The sequence below is a fragment of the Rousettus aegyptiacus genome, unplaced genomic scaffold, assembly GCF_014176215.1.
Source record: "Rousettus aegyptiacus isolate mRouAeg1 unplaced genomic scaffold, mRouAeg1.p scaffold_m13_p_6, whole genome shotgun sequence".
NCBI lineage: Eukaryota > Metazoa > Chordata > Mammalia > Chiroptera > Pteropodidae > Rousettus > Rousettus aegyptiacus.
The window spans coordinates 91,918,571-91,935,579 of record NW_023416309.1 but is presented as its reverse complement, the minus strand read 5'-3'; positions in this window follow the sequence as shown (position 1 = coordinate 91,935,579).

Genomic DNA, 17,009 nt, shown 5'->3' with positions numbered 1-17,009 from the left:
GGAGATAAAAGGATAGGAAAATAGACTGATTTGGGGATTCTCTATGAAATGGATGTTTAGAGACACTGTGATGAACAAATAAGGTAAGATATGATAAGTTTTGGATACCTACTATTTAAAAGTTTCTTATATTTTAGCAACTAAAAACAAATATAAAATCGAGCAGTTAAATATCTGAGGGAGGAGTAAAATCTTCATGACTAAATTAACAGATCCTTGTCAATACCTCTGGGAAACTAACTAACTGAAGGAAAAACAAAATCTCCACTAAGACAGCTAGGACTTTAATCTCTGCTGCATATAGAGACAGAATAAAGTTTTTCAATTACATTAGATACACACATGTACACATAGAGAGAAAGAGAGTAGTGTGTTGGTACACGTTTAATAACTAGCTCTCTAAACAAAAGAAACCTGATTTATGACATGTTGCCAATTTCTGTAGTGTAAATGCTGCAACCGTGGTTGTTTTTGAGCTACCAAGAACATATCACACTGATCATGGTGTTAAAAAGAGGCTCACACAATCAGCTTTTATGAGCTAGTGCAAGCCGGTTTAGCATGCCACTACGGAGCCTTAAAAACAAATGGCAATTTATTATATTGTCATAGGAATCTATAACCGCAGCTGCCTACATCACTACACACAATTGAACCTAATGTGTGCTGTCGAGTGTAGAAAAATGCATAACAAGGACAGAGGAATAAACTTCCCTGCTTACTCTGTCCCTCAGCTTTTATGGTTGGTGCTACCATTTGATCTGCATCTAAAAAGTTTCCTCCTTGATCTGCAGAAAATAAATGAAGATGACCTTCCGGGGTCTGAAGAAAATAAACTATTCTCCCCTGGGGCCACAGAAAATAAATAGAGAGCCTTTGTTCAAGCTAAAGAAAATAAATTAAACATAAAAGATGCTATTTCAGGGACAAAGATTTATCATTTTTAAAGCTGGTTGAGGGCTAGACTAATATCGCAAAGTTTCTACCCTGCTTCCCTGAAAAACTCATAAACCAACTACAGCCATCCTCTGAATTGCAAAATGCCCTGGCAGGAGTCTGATACTTTGTCCCTTTTTCCCATTCTTCAAGAAACAAATCTTCTTCCTTCGTTATGGTAGATTATGCCCCTGTTCTGTTTCCTTCCTAAACTGCTCTGCATGTAAGCAGGAAATTGTCCTATTTCAGCTCAGAGACAACTTGTCAAAGAACATATTCAAAATCATCTTTCCGGGTTTCTAGACAGCCTCCTCTAAAAGTGTTTTTGAGTGTCAGTGATCCACTCACTATTTACATACGGTTTACGATTATTTCAGTGGCTCGCTTGTGTCTCAAAGAGCCTAACTTTAAACTATTATTTGGTATGGCAGTTTTTCTTGTGTTACCTATAAAAACAAAAAAGTAACTAAGTCTGAGGGAAAGAATGCAACATGCAAGAATTTGAAAAAGGGCTTATTTAACTTTATTCCCTATAAAAGATTTCTCATTTATGCTCCATAAAATAAATGTAAGAAAAATCAAAGATATGTTTGCCCTTTGCTCTCAAACTGAAAAATATTTATAACTGATAAAATTATTTTTTTTTATTTTCCAGTTTCTGTTATAAATAGTAATTTAATCCCAAAGCATGTATTGAGTAACTACCTTGTAATGACAACTATCCTAGTAGCTAGAGAAATCTTCCTCATCTTTGTCTGCATATCAGAACAAATTAGGTAGTAATTTTAAAGTAGAAGGTGCTTGGGTCCTCAGAAAATCAGAATTCAACTTATGTGGAATGAGACCAAGAGGCTGGTATATTTAAAATACTCTATGATATGCATCCGGGTTCTGAACCACTACACTAGAGATATAGGAAGGAATAAGATCTAATTATTGCCCTCAAGGTTTTGGCCATCTAAAAAGGAAGGTGTCCTAATAAGCTTGGGCCTCTAAAACTAAAAACTCAATTTATATATAGAAATTCTATGGTATGTATATATATATGAGCTTGGTTGTACTAGATTATAAATACTGATTTCTATTTGTTCTAAACATAGATTACTACTTTCAAAACCATCTTCAAAATATTAAAAATGACTCCACTGTATATGTATATTAATACACACACACACACACACACACACACACACACACAATGATCATTCAGTTCTAACTCTGAAACCCATGCTCTTTCTGACATGCTATATAACAAGTCTTAAAAACATGTATGAGGAAATTCAACGAGATGTGAATACTTCTTTGATATGGGTTATTTAAATTTTGCTGAAAAGATAAGTAGGGTTCATATTTGCTAATGGCATAACACTGTTATGTAAGTATTTCAACCTGAAGGCTTAAACATTACAAAAATACAAGCAACTTCTCGAAAGTGTCCCCAAATTTGTATATTTCTCTATTAATAGGGACTATAATCTTTCCTCCGCAAAAGGGTGATCAACTCTTTGAAGAACCAGTCAGAGAAACCAGTCGTTAAGAGTGTAAATGAAGACTTTAATCATGCATAGTCAGAAACCATATTTAAGCATCATGCATTTCTATGTGACCTAATTTTAGGTGTCCTAAAAAGCTGGTGTTATTATGCTATTATAAAAGCCTTAAAGGGTTTCAACACTTACTGACTTAGCTAGAGATTAATAAAATTAATCATATGTTTCCTATGCAATTAGGCATTGATAAGAGACTATCATCCCATTCTATGTTTTTAGACATATTAGAATTTCATATGGACTATTTGCTTCCTGCATACTTCTTTAAAAGAAAGTTTTTCTACTGGTTATAAAATTATAACCAATTTTATATTCATACTAAACAAAAAAGAATAGTTAACCACTATAATCCCAACACCCAGACTCAATACCTTTTAACATGGCATTGTAACTTAAGTTAGTTCAAATTATATTACATATATAATTTTAAACCCCGGGGTTTTATTTTCACTGAAAATATCTTAAATATCATTTCCCCATGTTATAACAGAGCTTTTGTTAACATGATTTTAAATTCCATGTTCTAATCTATCTAATGTCTAACTTACTGAATTTATGTTGTTTCCAACTCTGCCACAAATTTCATAGCTCCTGTAAGAAACATAAGTAATGTTAAATGAGGTATCAATAAAAGCCTTAAATGATGTGGAGGCTGTAGCTGATCAATCAATCAACATGTAATTTATTTAGCATCTTTGTTGTGTCTCATGGTGAACCAGGAGCTATGAAGAATGACGTAGTTCAGAAGTAGGAGACTGGGGCATGGGAAGGAATGAGAGGGGAGTGCCATGGTCCTATGGAAAGAGCACCCGACTCAGCCCTGAGTCCTGGGTTCTCATCCCAGCTGCATCACCCAGTGCCCTAAAACTGACATTGGGCAAATTATCAATCAAATTGCTCTGAGCTCATTTTCTCTGTCCTTAAATGAAATAATTCACATAAGTCTCTTAGCAAGGTCTCTGAATCATAGAAAATATTCATTTATTTTTATAGTCACTTGCTATGTGATTTGGGGCAAACCCTGAGATTCACAGAGAGTAGGTTTCCTTAAAGCTCCCTAAGGGCCACCAGAAAATGTGGGAGAGGTCCTAGGCAAGGAAGGTAAGTGAAGCTCAGTACCTTACAGAAAGACAACACATGCATAATCATTAACACGTCACTGTGCCACATGTATAAGTATAAGTATATGAATTATCTTATATAACCTCTCAAATGTCATGGACCTGATCACTTTAGTCATCATGCAGGTGAGGAAATTAAGGCTAGAAAGTTTAAGTAACTTTCCCAAGGTCACTCAATATGTGAGTAGCCCAGCCAAGCTTCGAACCAAGCAAACTGACTTCAGAGGAAGCCCTTGTATACCGTACTTCCTCGATAGTAAAAAGGGAAAAAAGAAAAAAAGGAGCATGGAAGAAAGGGAGGAAGGAAGGAAAGAAGGAAGGAAAAGAAGGAGGGGAAGAGGAGAGGGAAAGGGGAAGGGAGGAAAGAAGAGACACAGGGAATCACTTTGTAAAACAGGAATAATACTTAATAATTAGTAAATGCCACTTAATTCATCTTATTTGGAAATGTAACTTTTCAAATAACGTTTGCTTTGATTGGGATTAATTTAGTTAAAAAAAATGTATTTAGAGATCGCTACATAATCAGGAACTATGTTAGATATAGGAGTTACAAATATGAATAAACCAGGCATGATACCACCTCTTTGAAAGTAGACACGGGAATCTGAAGAAACAGTTGCAAGGGCAAGCGTGGAAATGTACATGTACCAGGTTTCAAGGCAGCTCAGTGGCTCTTAACTGAATCATTCTGTGGGAAGGAGGTTGAGGATGTCTGAATCTTGGGATGAGGAAGAACTTCACAGAGGAGATATAACTTGAAAAGTACCTGAAAGGATAAATAGGAATTTTCCAAGTTGCCAAGGGAGGAAGAGGCATTCTGGGAAGAGGGAACAATGCATCCAAAAGGATAAAGTTATGAACCAGTGTGGGGTATTTTAGAGTCAACATACAGTTTTCAGCCCTGCTGGCCATTGAAAGAAGCATTGAGAAAGTATCAGCAGGCATGATAAGAGAGGTAGACCTGAAGTATCATTTAAAAGTGTCATCAGAGCTTTGGTTTAACCAAAACACTCATTCTACTCTGTTTTGAATACTGGAGTTTTACTAGATTAAATTAACGTTTTCCAGCCATATACATAAAATCTTGACATGAAAGGCAACTATGCTATATATCATTTTGTAAGTGCACATTCAGTGTACAATAAGCTGTCTCTTAAGTGACCTTCACCTAACCAACTCACCCGATTAATTCCTGATTCTATTCCCTCTGTAAATCCTACTGACTGATGCTTGTAGCACACTGAATACTCACAGCTAGTAGACAGTTTTCTATGCTCTTCTGAATCCATTAGTTCGATTAGGAATATATTTGGCTGCAAGGATCAGAAAATTCCACAAGATTTTTTTCCTACTTTATGAGAAGTAAGAGGTAGGCAGTTACAGTTCAGTAACTAACTGTCAAAGACATGAGATTGTATTGGCCTCTCTTTCATGTTACAAAATGACTGCTGAAGTTCCCGCTATTGTGTCCATGTCTTCCTCAGCATGGAAGGAAAAAAAACCAACAACAGGAGGGAAAAAAAAGGGGTAATGGTATTACCAATTACATTGGTTATTTTGTATCAGAAAAGCAAAAGGTTCTCCAAAATCCTCTGCAGGAGACTTCCCCATAGGTTTTATCAACCAAAACTGTGTCTCCATGTGGCCGTTAGCTTCAAAAAAGGCTATAGAACTGAGAATAGGATCGCAATTGGACTTCGTGATTAATTGCTCAGAGTTGGATACATTGTACACCAAATAAATGTGGTAATCTGTTAGTGAGAAAGGCTATTGGATAAGGCAACCATTATAAATGCTCCATCCACCAGATGAGATTTTGTTGGCCTGAATTAATTTTAAGTTTCTAAATTCATATATAATAGTTGTATTTATAGCTGTAGTAATTATATTTAATTGTGTTGATATAAATGAATGAAAGATAATCATAATAAAGAAGTTATTTTATCCATTAAAAATAAATGGAATGGTTAAAGAAGTACAAACTAGTAGTTGATAGATGGTCATAGGGATGGGGAGCATGGCATAGGGAATTCAGTCAGCATTAATGGGATGGCCAGGTGGAGGGCCAGGGGAGAGAAAGAGCAACCAGGGGATCATTTTATAAATTATATAAATGTCTAACCAATGTACTGTATACTTGAAACTAATAATAAAGTTAAATTTAAAAATAAAAATAAATGGAATGTTTGGGAATAGCTTAAAGTAGCAGAATAGTGAACTCCCAGAAATGTCCATACCCTACTACCCAGGATCTGTGAGTGTGTTATGTTACATGGCAACGTATCTGGATGGGCCTAACGTAGTAACAAGCATCCTTTCAAGTGAAAGTGGGAGAGCTTAGAAGCAGTAAGAGTGATAAAATGCGAGAAAGACCCACCTGGCCACTGCCAGCTTTCTTGATGGAAGGAGACACCAAAAGCCAAAGAACGCAGGCAGCTTCAAATGACTGGAAAAGCCGAGGAAAACGCATGCTCTCCCAGAGTCTCTCGAAAGGAATACAGCCCTGCTGAAGTTAGCCCAGTGAAACTCATTTCAGACTTCATCTCCAGAACTGTATATCTAAAATTTGTGTTGTCTTAAGCCACTAAATTTGTGGTAATTTGTTTCAGCAACAATAGGAAACTAATAAAATAGCTTAAAAATGGTCATTGAATGAGATATAGGAAGCAAACCGTAAAACAGCTGGGGAGGAATCATGAAAGGCTAAAAGAGTTCTGTACCCAAATTGCTTTGCATTTGTCTTTAAGTTCTTGTCTCCCTTTTGAAGACAGCAAAATTAAAAATTGTGAAAGATGCATTATTAGTCTGCTTTAAGCAAGAAAAAAACAAGGAATTCCATCGGGTGTAACCATAGTCATAAAAATGCCCCTGACTCTATAACAAAGAACTAGCAAATAAATAAAAACTTATATCCTTTGGTTAAAATAAAGCTATGAAGATATTTATGTATGCTTTCATAAGATTCTCTACTGTCACTGACTTCTGGATTAACCAATCGGAAATTTCATTCATTCATTCATTGTCTACTTATTCATCCTTTTATTTAACAAACATCAATGAGTAACTACTCTGTGCCAGTCAATGCAGGATACAAAAATAAACAAAACATAATCTTATCAGGAAGACCCAGAAAACCAATGCTAGAGACATTTTAAGAACTACCAGGAAAACTCTAAGTCAGATGGGAACTTTACTTCCTAACAAGAAAAGGGAAATACTATAGCATCCAATCCCTGACACCCATTACTGAGTGATGTGAACAATTTTGTGCTGGGAGTGATTTATAACAATCACAGGGGAAATTGTAACAGAGCTTATTTTTTTTGTTTCTTTCCAAAAGTATTACCTGTATTGTTTAAAATGCACACCATCATATTTGAAACACAGCTATCACACGCTAACTGCAAAGAGAATAAAACTGTTTTGTTGGGCTTGGCACTTTCCAAAGCTCTGGGAGTTTATCATCAAAATAAAAACCTATTGTTCAGGGAGAGGTGAATTGCAAGAACATCAAGAGTCCTGGAGGAGATGATTCATTTGCAGTCCTATTTGGCAGGATGTCAACTCTGTGTGCTTTTCCATGCCCTGAAATGCTGAAGTCACAAATGTTTGTTCTGATCAATTTTTACCTCCTTGGCCTCTCCTCACCAGTCCGGCCAATTTACCATGCTGAGCTGGCCTCCAGGCTCTGCTTGAATTTTTAATGAGCGTATTGCCTCCTTCCTCCCCTTGCCTCTGAGATATCTTCGCTATGCCTGAATGGGTTCAAGATGGTGTAGGAGCAATGGAATTAGGCTGTCAGTACAGCTCTGCTTAATATGTTGTTAGTCTGCCTTTGTTTGAGGGATTCATCTTTCTTAAATTCTCAGTGCTCTTCGGCACCATCGAACAGAATAACATTAGCGTGCACTTGTCATTATATCACTAGTTAGACTTACCCTTCTTTAGCAGGAGAAAACTCAGAGCAATAGCACTCATTAGCTTCTTACATTAAAGCCGTGACAAAAGCCAGGTTGGAGTGTGAAAACTCATTTACACCTGCTGGAAGGGGATCATTAGCCAGCCAAATGATTAGAAGGAGCGCGAGCCCAGGCACTGGGAAGGACGAGAGGGTCCCAGCATTCTGAGTCTTGAAGCTTTTAATGCCAATGGTGTTGAGCACTTAAAGATTCTGATCCCAGAATCAGAATCAGTTCCACGACAAATCTGAAGTGACACAGTCCTGAATTACCCCAGGGATTTTTCTTCATTCTAAGGAGGGCAAGGTCAAAAACATGCTGCTGATCAGAAAGTGCCAAGAGTATGGTGATTAACAAACCCTTCTCAAATTTGGCTTACTTTGCTTCAAGAGTCCTTGTGGCGTGGGGTGTATTTTTCTCTTATCCATTTCTCTCTCTCTCTCCGTGTGTGTGTGTGTGTGTGTGTGTGTGTGTGTGTGTGTGTGTGTGTTTGTGTGTGTGTGTGTAGTGGAGTAGGAGGATAATATTGTCACATTGTTTTGTAAATGGAACTAATTGATGCACAATTAAGGACAAACACACAAAATTATAGACCCTCTAGTCCAACACTCCAGGTAGGTAGTGGCTTGCAAGAAACTCATGTATCCTCATCATGAAAGCAGTAGGCATACAGGCTGCTCCTTCACTGTCCCTCTCTTCTCCTTCTTACCTCATTCTAATTCTCATCTTCCCTTCTGTGAATGGGCAGAGAGCAGAGGCACAAGGCCACTAGTCAGCGCTGTTTCACTGAGGCAATGTGATGCCAGTTTTTCCTTCTTATAGGTGCCCTCAATCTTTTAGGTAAATCTCTTTTAAGTTTCTCCCATTATTTGACATGAAAGGGAGAAGGACTGATACACCACCCATGAAATCCCTACTCAGACATACTTGTCATTTCTACTCTTCTCTGTCTCATTTGACCTGAGGGCAGGAAAGGAAGTGAGCAAGTTCAGCTGGTTCTTAACAAAGCCTGATGCACAGATGTGGTCCCAGCTCTTGTGGCTCCTCCTCACCTCTTTCTTGAGAATGTTGGGTACTTAATGCATCTTTAACCCAAGTTTTAGACCTTTGTTAGCATCCATAGAAAAGAGGTAAAGAACCATTTAACGTCTCTTCCATGAATCCAGCTTAAAACACAGAAGAGCTAGTCCTGCCCTCCTTGTTGGCAAGTTTAATAATGTAACCTTCCTTGTTATTCAGCAATAACTCAGCTCAAATCTGGACCCAACCAAGCTCCTGAACAAGTGGAAGTGCTGAAGACAGTAAGAGGACTCCCTAAGGAGGCTTTGGAAGAACTAACTCCACCCCCCGAGCCCAGCAAACATCTGCTCCTGACAGTTTCTCAGAAATCACAGTAATCTGAGTTGAAGGAAAGGGAGAGAGGGTGAGTTTGACATGTCTGTCTTTCTTTTGGTTGAATAATCACTGCTGTCCTAACTATTTAATTAGAGAAGAAAGAGAAAGGCTCTCTTTCTGGATGAAGGATGAAGAAAGGTTACCTAGACTGAAAAACAGAAACAGAGCCTTCGGGTTGTCATCACCATCATCAACCTTACTTCTTATATTTTGATAAGAGAGAAATTGGAAATTGAGGACTGAGGACAATTTAGCTTACCAGCAAAATTTCTCTAAAGGAGTTTTGGCAAGGTACTAGTTCTGACTTGGGCTCAGAGCAATGATTGGTGCAGTACAGACAAAGAAGAGAAGGAACCTGGGTGAACCTGATTTCAGTTATGGAACATGAGTCTTCAAATGAGAAGAGTGTAGGTCACTTGTCTTGGGCCAAAAATATATTAAATCAGCTTTGTAAAGAGAGATTCCAACATTGTTTTTACATAATCGATTCCCTTCCCAGAGCTCAAAAAAGATTATAAGCTAATTCAAATGATATTACTTTTAATTTCTTTTCCCAAACAAGATTTTACTTTCCCAAAGAAAACAGGCCTCAGACAAAGCACCTGTGGCCAGTCACAGGATAAAAGAAATCCCCAAACTCAGGAACTCTAATATTCTGTTTGCTTGGGTAGTGAGAATATCAACAAATATTCAGCCTCTACATAAAAGCTCTTAGTACTTTCTATAATTTTTATAACTCTCCACAGTTTATAAAGTACATTCCCCCACATGACCTCATTTAGACCTTAGAACAATCCAGTAAAATTGCTGCTTGCTATCTCCAATGTTATAGATTAAGAAGTAAACACATAATGTATAACTGATTTGCTGAATGTCTCAAAGCCAGTAGATGGCAAAGCTGGATCTTGAAATAGGCATTGTGAATCCATTTCCCATATCATATCTCTCCCCTTCATTAGCTCGTTGAATTGTCCAATATCCTTCCTACCCATTTCAATTTACTTTGTTTCTTTTTACTTTTGTTTGTCTGATACAGAGATCCCACTTAAGTCGGGGCCGTCACTTCGCTATCCCTTCAACAGAAGCCAAGACAGTATTAGACATTAAATAAATGCTTCTGATAAATGAATGAAGCTATAAACCATTTACCAAGAACATATTTCAAGTGCCTTACGAGGCGTTTTTATATACACAATTTTGTGTGATCCTTAAAACATCTCTATGAGGGGTTATCCCCATTTTACGGGTGAGGAAACTAAGGACAGGAAAAATTAGAGCGTTCCTCAGGTCACTCAACTAGAATATAGAAGCGAATTTCCTCTACTTGGGATTACCTCTAGATTTATTCCCATATCTCCCCTCTCCTTCCTACACTTCCCCTTACCCAGTTTCTAAATCTGTACTGTTCAATGCAAGAATCACTAGTGATGTGTGAATATTAAGCACTTAAAATGGGACTAGACCAAACTGAGATGTGCTATTATGTGTACAAAATGCACCAGATTTCAGACTTAATTTGAAAAAGAGTGTAATATGTATTAATACTTTATGTTGATCATATATTAAAATCGTAACATTTTAGATAGAGCAAATTAAATAAAATATATCATTAATTTCTCCTGTTTCTTCTTTTTATTTTGTGGCTACTGGAAAACTGAAAATTATATATATATATATATGTGTATATATATATATATATATATATATATATATATATATATATATATCTCACATTTGTGACTCGTGCTATATTTCCATTAGATAGTGGTCTAAATATTTCCCACAGCCTTTTGAATTTTACCTCTCAAATATTTAAACATATAGCCATTCTTTAAATTTCTAAGTCACTTGAAATGTGTACCATGAAATGTACTGCTTCTTTACACTTGTTCCTAGTTCTTTAGAGAAAGAGTTAAGGAACAAAAAAATTTCACTAATCTCTTGTTAATTTGATTCCATTTTTGTGTGAATCCAAGTTCTCATTCTTTTCCTCTGGGGATTATCTCCCATCCCTCCTCTCCCAACTATCTCTGCCTGATAATAATAAGTACTAATAAGTACCATTTAAAAAGTACCTATGATTGTATTAGTCAGAATAGGCTAAAATATGTTGCAGCAACCAATGACCCTAAAAACTTAGCGACGAAAGTTCATTCTGGTCACTGCTTTCCAGTTCCTGAATCTCTCCCTTTATTTCTTGTAGAGAGAACAGGTCACTTGACTCAGCCAACCGAATGAATTTGGAGCCATATCCTTATATAGACAGTGGCATAAAACTCACTGCAGGGATGGGTTTCTCCCTGAGTACTGGCTTAACACTCCAGGTTGCTTTGATCTTTATGATTCCTCCATATAGATAGATGCCTTCATCGTCACCACTAAGAGGAATAGTATAAAAAAATTCAATGCTTAACTCAGAAGTGATATGTGTCACTCCTATAGTATTTCACTGGTTAGAGAAAGCCATATGGCTAGGCTTCGCTTTAAAGAAATGGAGAACAATTCTAAGTGTCTAAAATAGAGGATAACTGGATATGGGTGAATCATTGTTATGTCTACTATTTACTCCTTGCTGTGTACTGCAGTAAGGGGCCTTATGTTAAATATTTCTAATTCTCATAACAATCTTCTTAAATGGGTATTGACATCATTAAACAGAGGAAGAAAAGAAAGATTAAATAAGTTGCCCATATTCACAGCAAATCAGTAGCTGAGTCGGGGTTTAGCCAGAACCAATCTCCCTGGCTTCAGAACCTGCAAATTTCCAAATTTCTCTCTCATTCTAACAGAATCGTTCATTCTCTCCATCATCTCTTTTAGCATTTGGTTCAAATTCATAAACTTTTATAATTTATTCTTCTTAATTAATTGTCTGTGTGGTTGACCTTCCAGCCATACTCTGAGCTCCTCATGGGAGATGATCTTTCTACCTTTTCTGCCTAAAAGGGTACAGAATGGGGTTGTGAGTTTAATTGAATGATCACATTGATCTATTTTTCAAAGAACACTATAGAACCATCCAAACATGTAAATGGTATTCTATAGATATTACATAATTTAGAGTTATAGCTGTATGAAAGGAAATTTGTATCTGACAACAATAAGGGGAAAAGTTTTTACAGAGTAATCAGGTTTTAGTTAAGCAAAGAGTCAACTGAAAGAAAAGATCTCTTCAGGAAAACTGAGTCAGCGTGATCCTAACAGTCATGTCAGTCAAACCCAGGGATCCATACACAGCCACTTGGCAAGACAAATGTAGCCTCACTCATTTGCTTGCATATTACTGTCTAGGCTGCTTTTGTGCTATAATGACAGAGATAAGTACTTACAACAGAGATCTTATGGCCTGCGAATATGAAAACTATAACTATGTGGCCCTTTACAGAAAAAGTATGCCAACCCCTGGTGAAACCAGTCTTTTCTTGAGACCTAATCAAGGAAGGTAGTCACATCAAAGCAAAACATGAATCAGGACCTTCATTAGAGAAGGAAGTTTACAAAGCTCTCCCACCAAGGACAAACAACAATGTATCTGTAGTCAAAGAAAGTTGGCTTTTTGGAGCACATTGCAACAGGGGTGAGAGCACACACAGGAACTGTAAGGGGCCTCAGAAAGAGTATTAGGAGGGACTTAAAGTATTCGTGAATGTGTTAGATGATTTTGGAGTAGGTTTAAGACAATGTAGTTTTGCTCGGCATTGGGTACTGCCAGAAATAAGAAAAAATTCTATGATCAGGTATTTGCATTAGTCAGGTTCTCCAGAGAAATCAAACTAGTAGGAGATTGGATGGATGGATGGATGGATGGATGGATGGATGGATGGATAGATAGATAGAATGAGATTTATTATGAGAAATTGGCTCATACTGTTATGGAGGCCGAGAAAGTCCCGTGAGCTGCTATTTGCAAGCTGGAGACCCAGGAAAGCTGGTGTATGATTAAGTGTGGGTCCAAAGGCCTGAGAATCGGGGGAGCCAATAATGTAAATTCAGTTCCAGGGTCAGAGATGAAATGAAATGTCCCAGTTCAAACAGTGAGGCAGGAAAATAAGGGTGAATTCTTCCTTGTTCTGACTTTCATTTTATTCAGGTCCTCACCAGATCGCATGGTGACTACCCACACCGACTCAAATGCCAGCCTTATCTATAAGATTCTCCATACACACACAAAGAAACAATCTTTAATCTAGGCACCTGTAGCTAGGCAAGCTGATACACAAAATTAACCCTCACAGTATTTTAACAATTTTTATCTAAAAGGTGGGAGGAATGGAGCAAGGCTAAACCATAGGTAAGAAGCAGCAGTGACTCGTATTAGCTGAGAGAGGGAGATGTTGGATGATTGTTGTGGTCCAGAGAGTGTGTTCTTGGTTTTGTCTGTGCTTCAGATTATGGAGCGGCATTGTTCTGACTTGCTCCATCAAGGTTACAGAGTGACCTTTTCTGATACTGGGTTCTGTGAAACTGTTTATGTTCTGCAAGAGAACACCATGACCCAGCCCAAGTGACAAAAACTCATGTGTCTCTCTCAGAACCTCACCTCTCTCTGCCTTTGGCCATTGTCCTCTACTTCCTTAATCTCTTTTATTTCTTGTAGCGACAATAAGTTACCTGACTCAGCAAACTAAATGACTGTAGAGCAATTTCTCTCTATGGATACTCACAGGAAGCAATACTGACTCTTAAATTAGTGTCTTAGAAAGATTAGGAGTTTTGAAGGCAGACCAGAGTTGAAAATCCAAGTTCTATCATCTTTGAAAACTATGTCATTTCTAAAAAATCTTAAAATCACTTTATTTTTCTTATATATAAAACAAGAAAGCTGTTATAAAGATTATGTAAAATGATGTTTGTGTAAACACATAGCATAGTATCTGACACATAGGAAGGGTTCAATAAGTGCTAGCTATAATTAATAGCAAATAACAATAATCATTTCCTAAATCGAAGATTTCATTTTTATTAACATGAACAATAAAGTGACAACAAATACAATGCTGTTAACTGGTTGAGTATAAGTTTACCTTTTTTTGTGATAGACTGTTTAGTGACCAAAAAAATATATATTGCAAAATAGCATTTAGGGTACACTCCTGTTTTATGAATAAAATATCTTTGAATAATGGCAAAGTTGACTATTTTTATATACCTATCAGTTATTCATATTTCTCCTTCTATATGCTGAATATTCACATTCTTTGGCCATGTTTATCAAGTTGTTGTTTTTCCTGTATTACTAAGTCTAAAAGACTTAGAAAGGGAACTTGTCGATTATCTTCCTTCGAAAACTTTCTGTGGTGGCACATTGACGAGGAGGAGAATCGCATTGTCTGACTAGTTGGCTACTTGACAATTCATACTGAAAAATGTTATAAAAATGAAATAAAATTACAACTAAAAAAAATTTATAGCACCAAGAAGAGCTCATCCTGACTGTGAGCTACAGATATCAAGTAGATTAAGCGAACAAAAGGGAAATACTGTGGGCCATCTGCTTTTCGCTCAGTTGTTCTTAGAGTTGACAAATATGTTACAAGCCATTAAGAACTCTTTAGCTGGCCATACATAAATTACGGTCTTAATTAGTTGGTTCAATTCTGATATGAGTGGTGTATGGCACACCAGATGAAAAAGACTAGCTCTGCCTGACTTTAGAATGAGTTCACATTAAAATATTGGCAGCAGGGCAAACATGTCTCAATTACATGTTCCATATGTGAACAAAGAGGCCGAGGAGTTTTAGGTGACATCAACGCACATGGAAACCTAGAGGAATGTGACAGTCCCACTGGAATCCTGCTACCTTACCAAGTGCTCGATAACAGATGGGATATTTAAAAAATAACAATAACAGATGGGATGTAAACCGTTTTTCTGCATGTATGTTTTTCTTAATGATTGCCAAGGGATAGAATTAATATATGTTTAATGCAATGAACTGTGGCCAAGAGTTGAAAAATAAAATTTAAACGTTATAATTATTTATTCAAACAAGTTCAGACAGTTTATAGTACACTCATTTTTAGCGACTGAAAATTTGGGGTGGAAACTAATGTAATTCTAGGAATCTGGAGTTCCTAGAAGAATAAATTAGAAAGAAAATAATTATACTTCCAAAAAGAAACAAAAGAAAACAAAACCAAAAACAAACAAACAAACAAACAAACAAACAAAAAATAGCACTTGCTGAATTCTGGGACATGAGATTAAAAAGACAAATTTCCTCATGTAAGGCTCTTGCGGTTGATGGCAGGGGCGTAACTAAACAGATATAAAATGTTGTGGCAAGAACTAGACTAAAATCTATTTAGAGTAGGACTGAAGCATAAAAAAGGTAGTGATCACCTAAGAAAGAGCAGTGGATGCTATTAAGACCTCACCAGAATCCCCTTTACTAGCTGGTGCACCCAAGCCCTGGCTGTCAAGTGCTGGATGATGACGATTTATAGTTCTCTTCTCCTCTGGAGAATTACCTGCCCAAAGGAGAAATGCCTCCTTAATACATTCTGCATATCCCCCAGATCTTAGACAATCACTGGCAATAATCAAAGTTCCCATGGCTCAAGATCGACGTACTCTTGAGTATGGGGTGCAATTTGTGCTCCAGACTTTCCCAAAGGGATCAATTAGATGGAAGCTAGTCTCCAGTTAACACCACACTCTTTCTTAGCTCTTTTGCCCCTGAGAAAAACTGACAAACCCATTGTAGTAGATGACGAGCTAGAAACTTTGTAGCAAAGCTCATTAATGCTAGGAACCCTTTGACTGTTGACTGTACATATGCTTCTCCTGCTTCCCTTACTCTCCTCTTCTCCTGTGAGCCTGCCTTCAATAATTCACTTGAATAGGAATTCTTACCTCAGATGCTGTTTCTCGGGAATCCCACCTGAGACAATAATTTTTGTCGACCAACAGACCAAGCTAAGTGTTAAGATACATGCATCTTTTCAATCTAATAATAAATTCTGTTACAGGAATGAAATCTTGTTAACCTTTCCCCTCTCATATCATATAAAGATAAATAATGCCTAGACCATGATGCATTAAAAGTCATATACTTCTTTGATGTACACTCAGTCCCCCACAGTACTTCAGTGTAGAAAGTCTATTTAGCTCTTTGTACTTAATTTGCCTTTTTGGCCCAACCTTCTAAATTTAATCTCAGGTAGATGATATCTCTTTTATGTTGGGGAGATCAAGCCTACTCTTATCAAAAGAGCTTCTTTCTAATCCAGGAGTCCTTGATTTTTTGTAACACTACGTAATTGAAAAGCATCAATCACCAAAATATGTTTTTGGTGTAGTCAGAAACCCTAAATAACTGATAGGAGATTTGTTGACACTCTGAACAGTGTGGTAAAGCAGTTGCTGTTTGCTTTCCCCCTACTCTGTCCCCAGGTCTCTGTCCCCATGTCAAAGAGAAATGAGGCTTTAACAAATCATTTAAGCCTGAATCCTTACTACATGCTTGACTGTCCAGCTGAACATCTTGATCTGGTCATTCAAACTATGCATGAACATTCCAGAGTCAAGAAACTCAGTGCAATCCTTTTAATCCTAAAGTTATAGAATATTTTAAAATAGTGAATGCTACAGACTGACAGATCCAGGGTCTTCATTTCATTTGACGAGAAAGTTAAGATCAAAGCTGGAAAATTCCCTCAATGATATATAGACATGATATGATTTGTCATATGGTGCCACCAGATCCTCTTTTTCTGGATTTCTAGCTTTCTGTTCTTGCTCTGTCTTGCTCAAAAAGAAAACAAAACAAAAACAACTAACTGACAAACTCAATGTAGCAGATGACAAGCTAGAAACTTTGTAGCAAAGCTCATTAATGCCAGGAGCTCTTTGACTGTACATATAAACATTGGCTGTGAAGATGAAGAATATGAGCCAAATGTATTGGGCAATCTGCCCATGTTGTGAAGCTTCACTTCTGTTTGACTATGAAAGGCTTAATCATTAACTTGTCTCACCTGATACTTCATAAGGTAGCCAAATAAAATGATCTCGGAGCTTAAATTCCAACTTGCATCTGG